Raw genomic sequence first — 9,626 nt, forward strand, 5'->3', positions numbered from 1 at the left:
TCAGATGTAAAAGAGAGAGAAACTGATAATAAGGTGGGGCTGGAGATCAGTGAAGGGCATGTAAACACCTGACTGGTTGACTAGATATCAGATCGACAGTTTCACAGTTTTCCCTGTGGATTATAACTTTAAGAAGATGTGACATTCATCAAGGAATCCTGCTCTCCGGATTATTTCCATGAACACTGAGCTGGATCACATCTACAGTGCTGGAAGTGCCCATCTCACCACCAACCTCCCTGTGCACATTCACTTTTCAACCCTTTGTGAGACACTAAAGGTGTAAATCTGAGTATTTATCTATGTTAGTGCGAACACCTCTAATAGGTTGGTTTAGTCTTTCCAAGTAATATCTTCCCTTAGATCTGCGGTCCAGGCTCCTAAAATCATCCTAGTTTTACAAGCACTACAATCTAGAGGAGAGCTGCACTAACAGGTGTGACTGATGAGATCTGACCTGCAAGGATACTCATGTTTATGTGTATCAGGACAAGCAGGGAAGACCTGGACATCAACTCTGTCAGGCTGCCTGAGTCCTCTCACCCACAACAGCTCATCAACTCTAAACAGGAATGAGCAGCTCATTTCAAAATAAAAGGTTGGAATTGTAAAGAAAACAAACAGAGCTCATAAACTGAAACTGATTTCATTTTTCAGCTGGAACATTTTAGTTGTTCCTTTTTCAATACATACATAATTATATTTACAGTAAGTCTTATCAATCCCCTTTTCCCTGCCAGTCACCGCCAATGTTCCCTCTAATGTTTCATGTGTCTGAGCGAACACACAAACTCCCTGAGCGTCCCTTGGACCTCTGTGAGCAACATTAGACGTGTGCACTGTGGTCACGCCAGCATCTTATCCATCCAAGTTACATGGTTTATTAAAGTAATCAAATTACAGCATTTACATTGATGTTAGACTACTTTTAATTAACTGCTTTAGCCCACTTACAATGAAAATTAAAAACAACCTTGTTCATGACCTGTAGCATGTTAACACTATTGGAAGTAAAAATAACTTGAACTCCAATTTTGAAAACACAACTTTATTTTTTCTATTTTTATAAAGCTCTGACTTGTATTATGAGTCTGTGGTCTGGGAGAGAGTCTGTAACTCTGTCTGCAAAATACAGGATATAATGACCAATGTTGGCAATTAATTATATAGTTACTTCTTCAAAAAAGTAACTGAGTTTTGCAAACAACAAAGTTTGTTGCAATAAATACTGAATACTATCGTTGTTATAAACAACAATACTATTCAGGAAGAAAACCAAACATTGTAGGTATTTTATAATAACTCTGGTTTTACGCGGCCGATCAACACAATTTAAAAACTGGTATAAAGTCCTCACTTTGTCCGTCAGTTGCTCCGTCTGTCCTGCTCACATCTCCAATGGTTGTACACGTTGTCATTAACGTGGCTTCACCTCATCATCAGCCACTTTGCTTGCTATAACACCGGTGTCGGCACATAAGGACGCTGTCATAGCCTGTCAGCGACGTTGATTAGCTGCGTATATACGAATGTGAATCGCGTGATTGGCTGGACTATGGGATAAGGTGGCATCGTTCTAATCCCATATGGGAGCAGCCAGTCACTGACTAACACTGCAGAACAGAATTGTTGAAGATTTAATTTTAATTTCAATTGAGATTTGATTTTTTTTTGTTGTGTGCAACACAGATTTTCAGTGCGCAGAGACGTGCCAGCAGCTTAGAGGGAACATTGGGCACCACCACAGTTCACTTCAACAAGACTTTACTTCAGATTTGTTTTCATGTTTTGATCCAGTGATGAGAGCTGTTTCCCCCATGTCCAGTCCTTGTACTAAGCTAGGCTAAACATGTCCAGGGCCTGTCTCTGTGCAGCTTTTAATCTGATGTTAACAAGGTAGAAATGGAGGAAGAAGAAAATGACTTCATCAATCAACATGCAGCTACCAACCCAAATGGTGAGGTGGTGGTTAGTTATTACTGTTGTTTATGATCCCCTACATTATCCTACATTCAAATATATTCTCCAGCTACAATAGTGTTTGTGTTCCTAAAAGGATTTCATGAATGTGTTACTGTTCATGTCACATCTGTATGAAACAAAGAGGAAGTGAGGTTTATCCTTCATGATCACAAACTGTTCCAGCATGTAAACCTGAGATCTGTGTGGAGCAGCTGACCTGTACGATGTGCTCAACACAAACATTATTTACCATCAGTTACTGTGTGACTGAACCACGTGGGTGTATGAAACATCGCTTTCAGTTTTAATAGCACATGGCAACATTCAGACGTGAATCTATACAGTAACACTTTGATTTGTTACAGTGAGGAGACTGTTGAAGGGAACAATGAGGGGAAACTGTAACAGCAGCAACAGAAACCAGGAGACAAAGCTGAGGTCTGGGTTCCTCTATGCTACACACAGCCTCCTGCTCCTGGACTTTAGTAAACACATAAATGTCTCCAAGTACACTTACTTCAGAAACTCTATTAAACTCATTACAAGTTTACTTCAGCTTTAAATTACTCACAACATCAGCACACATGAGTAAACAAAGTAACTCACAGCTACTGTTCAAGTTTAGTCATCTTTAATACAAATATACCTCATTATTATGAATCTCACAGCTACCTGCTCATTGAACTGAACAATAATTCTGTTTGACCATTAAAACAAAATATGTGACTGTAAAAAATGTTCAGACAGTAATTAAGAATCTCCTAAGCAATCCAAAGATAAAGAAAAGTTCACCTGCCAATTCTATAAAGCTTGGTTGTTTGTACAATAATATCATTTAATGATATGTTTGGATCCTGACCTGAGAAAGTGTGTGAAAGTGTGGAGCAGGGAAATTATTTTACTGCTATTGTTAAATAATTATCATCATTACCATTGCATTAAGAATAATATAATCTGCAGCATGGATATTGCATTCAGAGGTTTAAACAGTGTGTCTGTCAGAAAAGGCTAAAAGTCACAGGCTGACAGGAAATAGGCTTGCAGAGAGTTTGCAGAAGTGAAAGCAGTCTTAGGTTATTCTGAGCAGCGGGTTGGACGAGGCTATTTGAATTACTAGGTTATTCAAGTTGATCATTGCTCTAACAATGTAACAGATAGCTTTAAGAAGGCCTTAAGATGCTTATGCACACAGTTATTATGTTTAGTAGAGGTTCTTGATTAAAACATTTATTTAGTAGATGATATATCCATAGTTTCGGTTCGATTATTACATATACGAGAGTGGCTTCTGTCTCTCTGTCTGGTGAAAGGTCAGAAGTGCGAGAGGTGACATAGAGGCTGAGTGAGGTCAACACACACACACACACTTTTAGTTAGATTTATTTAGAGGAGAGAGGTTAGTCATGTCTGGCTGTAACTGCAAAATTGTCTCGGTAAAAGAGGAACCGTTCCTTGTTGTCTCGGCAAGAAAGAGGAACTGAAAGGTAGAAAGGAAGTGCCGGCCATGAAAATAGAAGATGATGTTCTTTCGAACTGTGTTAAAAGTCATTGTGGTGTTGATCTGATCTATGTATAAAATGTATCTGTGACGCATGAAGGGGCGTCATTAATCAAACCCTGATGTTATAAAATAATTGTTTGTGCTTTTAGTAAGTCGAAGATCAATTGCTGTCTGCGTACAGAGTTGGCTTCCCACACATGTGTATTCATTAAAATCATTGTTTGACCAAGATCTTCTGGACCATGGTTGTTTGTACTCTCCTTCCTCAATTTTTGAACCTTAACAAAAGCTACAGAGTACAAATGTGTTTCCAACCGGCTTTTAAAAATGTCCAGTGTTGGTGACGACCTGATGTGAAGGGCGACTGTTCCAGAGTTTGGCTGCAGCCATCGATAAAGCTCACCTCTGTTTTTACGTCTAGTTCTGGTCAGAAGCTGCTTATCTGCAGACCTGAGGGCTCCACTTGGATTCTTTTGTTAAAGAGAGATAAGATGGAGCCAATCCATTCACAGATTTAAAGACAACCAGATCTGGAAGTGGATTCTACCACGTACTGGTAACCAGTGGAAAAAGCTGGTGATGGGTCGTCTAGCACAGACCCACCGCTGGAACCAGACAATTGATGAGGGAGAGAACTGTGACAGCGCCGTTCCTTCACTTGACCTCAGTCGCTCTCGTCTGCTCCCTCGTAACACTGCTCTTTATTGAGCTTACATGAATATGCACAAGTTCATTATGACGTCTTACACAGGTATGAACAAAGAGTACCAGTCTGTGCATAGTGTGTGTGTGTGTGTGTGTGTGTGTGTGTGTGTGTGTGTGTGTGTGTGTGTTCCAGATGTGACCCTGTGACCCCAAAGCTGGTGCTAAGAGTCCAGCGGTCCCCCTAACAAAGGGCTCTTATACTTAACCAGACACAGAGTAGGTGTCCTCCTACACCAGGGGTCTCAAACTCGTGGCCCGCGGGCCAATTGCGGCCCGCAGGACGATAGTTTTTGGCCCCACCTTAATATGAAAATGTAATGTTAGTTTGATAATGTATGACACTTTACAGTGTTGTGGGCGGAGCTGAATTAACCCACCAATCAGGGTGGGATATGGATCTCAGGGGACACCAGCCGGGCTTGATGCAAGCAGGGAAACATTTCTCAATGAGTCAAAGTTCCAGCAGCGTTGCCCTGGAGTGTTTCTTTCTTTCTGTGCCTGGCTGGCTTCCTCCTTTCTATTGGGCAAACGCCGACATTCGCCCCAGCGCGCTGCGTTCACAACACTTCAAAAAAAGTTGTTTTTTTAAGTTGCTGCCCAGCGGGACATTATACGTATATAGATTTATACACACGTCAGTGGGATTTAAAGTTATTTTTCCACAGAGAGAGATCTCATATTAACTCTCACAGTGATGCGTAGGCGGCGGGATAAAAGAAAAGTCATGAACTCAATGCAGCCCAATTTAGTCTGCAGTCACATAGCGACACCTGTTCATCGGCAACAACAGTCCCCGGTAACCCGGACTAATTATAGGGTCGCACCGTAATTTGTGGCTCGATGTTTTTATTTGCATCACTCCGTTTGCATTGCAGCAAACATGAATATTACATATATTTCAATATAATGTAAAAGCAGTCAAAACAACTAACATCAGAAACAGCTGATGTTATTTGTTATATGTCACGGTGTCATTTCCGCTTCTTTCTCCTGTAACAACAGCCCGGCGCCGTGAGCAGTCGCCTTTTTTGCGCTCGCTATCCCTGCACTTTCTACCATCTGCAAACGCCACGGTGTTCGTGTCGTCATGAAAGACATGAACATCGAGCGTAAAAACAAAGGAGACTGCTACCGGCTTTTTATCTGCCGATCGCCGTGCTACGGTTGCAAGAAAAAGAAGCAGAAATGACGTTCTCTACGCGTTGAGACGTTCCCCGTCCGTCGGCTAAACGCTTGATTGAAACTTCAATGCGACAGTGACACCAAGTAGAATTATAAATGTCACATAGCACCAAACATGTCTTTTTCAAAGCCTGCGATGAAGAGAAAGGTTGGTGATGAGCACCGACAATTTCAGGAAAAGTGGGAAATGCAATATTTCTTTGTTGAGCACAGGGGCACCCCGACCTGTCTTATTTGCACAGAGAAAGTTGCGCTGCACAAGGAATACAATTTGAAACGTCATTACACAACTAGACATGCTGAGCTGGATGCAAAATACCAGGGAGACGAGAGAGCGAACCGGGTTGCCAGTCTTAAAACAGATCTACTGAGGCAGCAAGATTTCTCCAAGAAAGCAACCAAAGAGAATAATGCAGCAGTCGGAGCCACGTGGTTAGTGAGATGATTGCTAAAGCAGGGAAGCCATTCACAGAAGGTGCATTTGTCTAAAAGTGCATATTGCAGGCTGCAAATATAGTCTGTCCGGGAAAGAAAGGTCAGTTTAGCAACATCAGCCTTTCTGCCAACACCGCAGCAGATCGCATTTCTGACCTGTCAAGTGACATTTATGACCAACTGTGTGAGAAAGCCAAATGTTTCAGTGTATACTCAGTCGCTCTTGATGAGACCACAGACATCACCGACACTGCCCAGCTCCCAATGTATGTCCGTGGTGTTGATGACAGTTTTGAAGTGATGGAGGAGCTGCTCACAGTAATTCCAATGCATGGCCAGACCACCGCTCAGCAGATATTTACAAGCTGTGTGATGCCATTGAGAATGTTGGTTTGCCATGGAAGAGGTTTGTTGGAATAACAACAGATGGAGCGCCATCAATGACAGGGAGGAAACATGGACTGGTGGCACAAAACAAACTGGAAGAGGAAGGCGTGGAGGAGGCCATTGCTCTGCACTGCATCATCCATCAGCAGGTCCTTTGCAGCAAATGCCTGAAGTTTGACAATGTGATGTCTATTGTTGTGAAATGCATCAACCAAATCAGATCCAGGGGCTTAAAGCACCGAAGGTTCTGTGCTTTTTTAGAGGAAATGGAGTCAGAATATGGGGATGTGCTCGACTTCACTGAGGTACGTTGGCTCAGCAGGGGAAATGTATTAAAGAGACTTTTTGAGTTGAGAGCAGAAGTGAAGCCTTCATGGAGAAGGATGGAGTTAGTGTTCCTGTGCTAACTCATCCCAAATGGCTCATGGACTCAGCTTTTCTTGTTGATATGACACATGAGCTTAATGTACTGAACAAGACGTTACAAGGCCAGGGGCAACTTGTCAGTGCTGCCTATGACAACGTGAGAGCATTCTCCACAAAACTGGCGCTCTGGAAAGCTCAGCTCTCTCAGACAAACCTTTGCCATTTCCCAGCATGCAAGGCACTCGTGGATGCAGGCACACCATTCAGTGCTGACGAGTATGTTGATGTCATTTTGAGGCTACAGGAGGAATTTGATCACAGGTTTGCTGACTTCAAGACACACAGAGCCACCTTTCACATTTTTGCGGACCCCTTCTCCTTTGATGTGCAAGATGCCCCTTCTGTGCTTCAAATGGAGCTCATTGAGCTGCAGTGCAACTCTGAACTCAAAGCAAAGTTCAGGGAGGTGAGTGGAAAAGCAGACAAGCTTGGACAATTTTTGAGAGACTTGAGCCCTAGTTTCCCTCGGCTTTCCCGAATGTTCAAGCGGACCATGTGCCTTTTTGGTAGCACATACTTGTGCCAAAAGCTCTTCTCCACTTTGAACTTCAATAAGTCCAAGTACAGGTCCAGACTTACGGATGATCATCTTCAAGACATACTGAGGGTCGCAACTGCTTCCTCCCTCAGGCCAAATCTGGCTCGGCTATGCGAGAGGAAACGCTGCCAGGTCTCTAGCAGCAAGGAGTAGGCAAGAGAAGCCATGTTCAGAAGAACAGTTCATTTTCTACAGTGTTCCATTCATGTTCAGAAGAAGGTTATAGAACTGTTAATACAGACATTTCAATCTAAATACAGCAGATATAGAAGACTGAAAAAAACACAAGTTCACTGACTAAAAATATCTTATTGTTTTATTTATGTATTACAGATTGATTGATTTTCTTATTAATTCTTAATTTATTTATTTATTTTTAATATTTTGTGTTAAAAAATAAAAATAAAGAGATTTGAGAGGATTGGAATTTTTTTAACCATGCCTTTCTTGTGGAAAACCTAATGCGGCCCAGCCTCACCCAGACTCTGCCTGCAGCGGCCCCCAGCTAAATTGAGTTTGAGACCCCTGTCCTACACCATAAATCAGTAAGAGAGGGTACGACCTCTCTCATGGCCCCAAGTGGTGTGTGCATGCCAGAGCACTCTGGAAGGCACACAGAGTCTTTACAGACTACTCAGGATCAAACCTCTATCATCATCCAATCGATTATACAACTCTAAGCATATATGAGTAAATATTTCTAAGCATAAATGACAATCAACAATATAAACCTTACAGCTGGTTTTAATAACAGAATTCATTTGTTTCTCAAACGAGAAAGAGCTATCGAGAAACACTCCTAAATCTTTAGTTCTTAACTTTTCCAGTGGGCCAAGGTCAACATTATCTGCTAATGCTAAATAGGCTGCCGTTATTAACTAATGCTAATTTGATGTGAATTAGCATTATGCACTAATGCTAACACTTTTTAACAATGTGAGTAGCTAATGCTAACACTATTTCCCTTAACTTTATAACATTGTGAACGGCTAATGCTAACACTCTTTTCCCTAGCATTACAACATCTGAGCTGCTAATGCTAAGTAGGCCGCCATTAGCACCTACGTCTATCCATCCATCCATCCATTCGCTTCCGCTTATCCTTTTCAGGGTCGCGGGGGGCGCTGGAGCCTATCCCAGCTGTCATAGGGCGAAAGGCGGGGTACACCCTGGACAGGTCGCCAGTCTGTCGCAGGGCTAACACACAGGGACAGACAACCATTCACACTCACATTCACTCGCACATTCACACCTAGTGGCAATTTGGATTATCCAATTAACCTATCCCCACAAGCTGCATGTCTTTGGACGGTGGGAGGAAGCCGGAGTACCCGGAGGGAACCCACGCAAACACGGGGAGAACATGCAAACTCCACACAGAAAGACCCCGGCCTGATGGTGGAATTGAACTCAGGACCTTCTTGCTGTGCGGCAACAGTGCTAACCATCGTGCCACCGTGCTGCCCACCTACGTCTAATTTAAGGCAAATACGCATTAGAACCTAATGCTCATATCGTTTTCCTTTGCTTTATAGCAATGTGAGCAGCTACTGCTAAATAGCATTAGCTAATAACAGCAGTCTAATTTAATGCAAGTTAGCATCATTTGCATTATAACGATGTGAGGAGTTAATGCTAAGTATGCTGCCATTAGTGGCTAATTCTAATTAGGGGTGAATAATTATTACAAGCTAATGCTAATATCGTTTTCTCTTCCCTTTTAACAATGTGAGCAGCTAGTGCTAGGTAGGCTGAAGCTAGCAGCTAATGCTAAAGCTAAAGATAATTTGATGTGAATTAGCATTACATTAGTGAGGAGTTAATGCTAAGTAGACTGCCATTAGCAGGTAATGCTAATTTAAGGTTAATAGGAATTGGCATCTAATGCTAATACCATATTTTCTTGCTTTAACCCTTTAAAACTGGTCAGAGTGGGCACACTCCGTTTTGCGCAACTATTTTTAAATCCCGGTAGCACTGTAATCACGTGAGCTAGCGCAATAATTTTTTTTGCATATGAAACCTGAGGAGTTGTATTTACATCTTATGCCATCAGCTTGTCCTAGGTTACAGTTTCCTTCCACATATGCTTAGGACTCATATTGCTCTGCTGGAAATAGTTTATTTTGATGCATATGCTGTTATTTTGCAAATTTGCAGTATAATATTTATTTTCGTTTTTCCTGCAGTATATAAAAATTGGTGTATTTCAAAAATAAAACTATGAAGGCACTCAAAATAAATTTCCTGTGGTGGGAAACTATTTTGTGCAACTTTTTTGTATTTACAGTTTTGAGGGATAAGCCTCTTAAATTTCTCTAACTAGAAATATATGTTAAAAAAACAAAAACGATTTTCAATTTTTTTGTAGTTTATTGCACTTTTTTGCAATTTATGTAATTACTATGCACTTAATACATACATATTATTAAAATTTAGGCTGTAATGGTTGTATTGATGTATAGCAACTTGAAATGCTCCCAAAAATGG

Source organism: Copadichromis virginalis, unplaced genomic scaffold (assembly GCF_057382275.1).
Source record: "Copadichromis virginalis isolate Kocher_CV1m ecotype Utaka unplaced genomic scaffold, C_Virginalis_male_GT1.1 unmapped_scaffold_1, whole genome shotgun sequence".
Classification (NCBI taxonomy): domain Eukaryota; kingdom Metazoa; phylum Chordata; class Actinopteri; order Cichliformes; family Cichlidae; genus Copadichromis; species Copadichromis virginalis.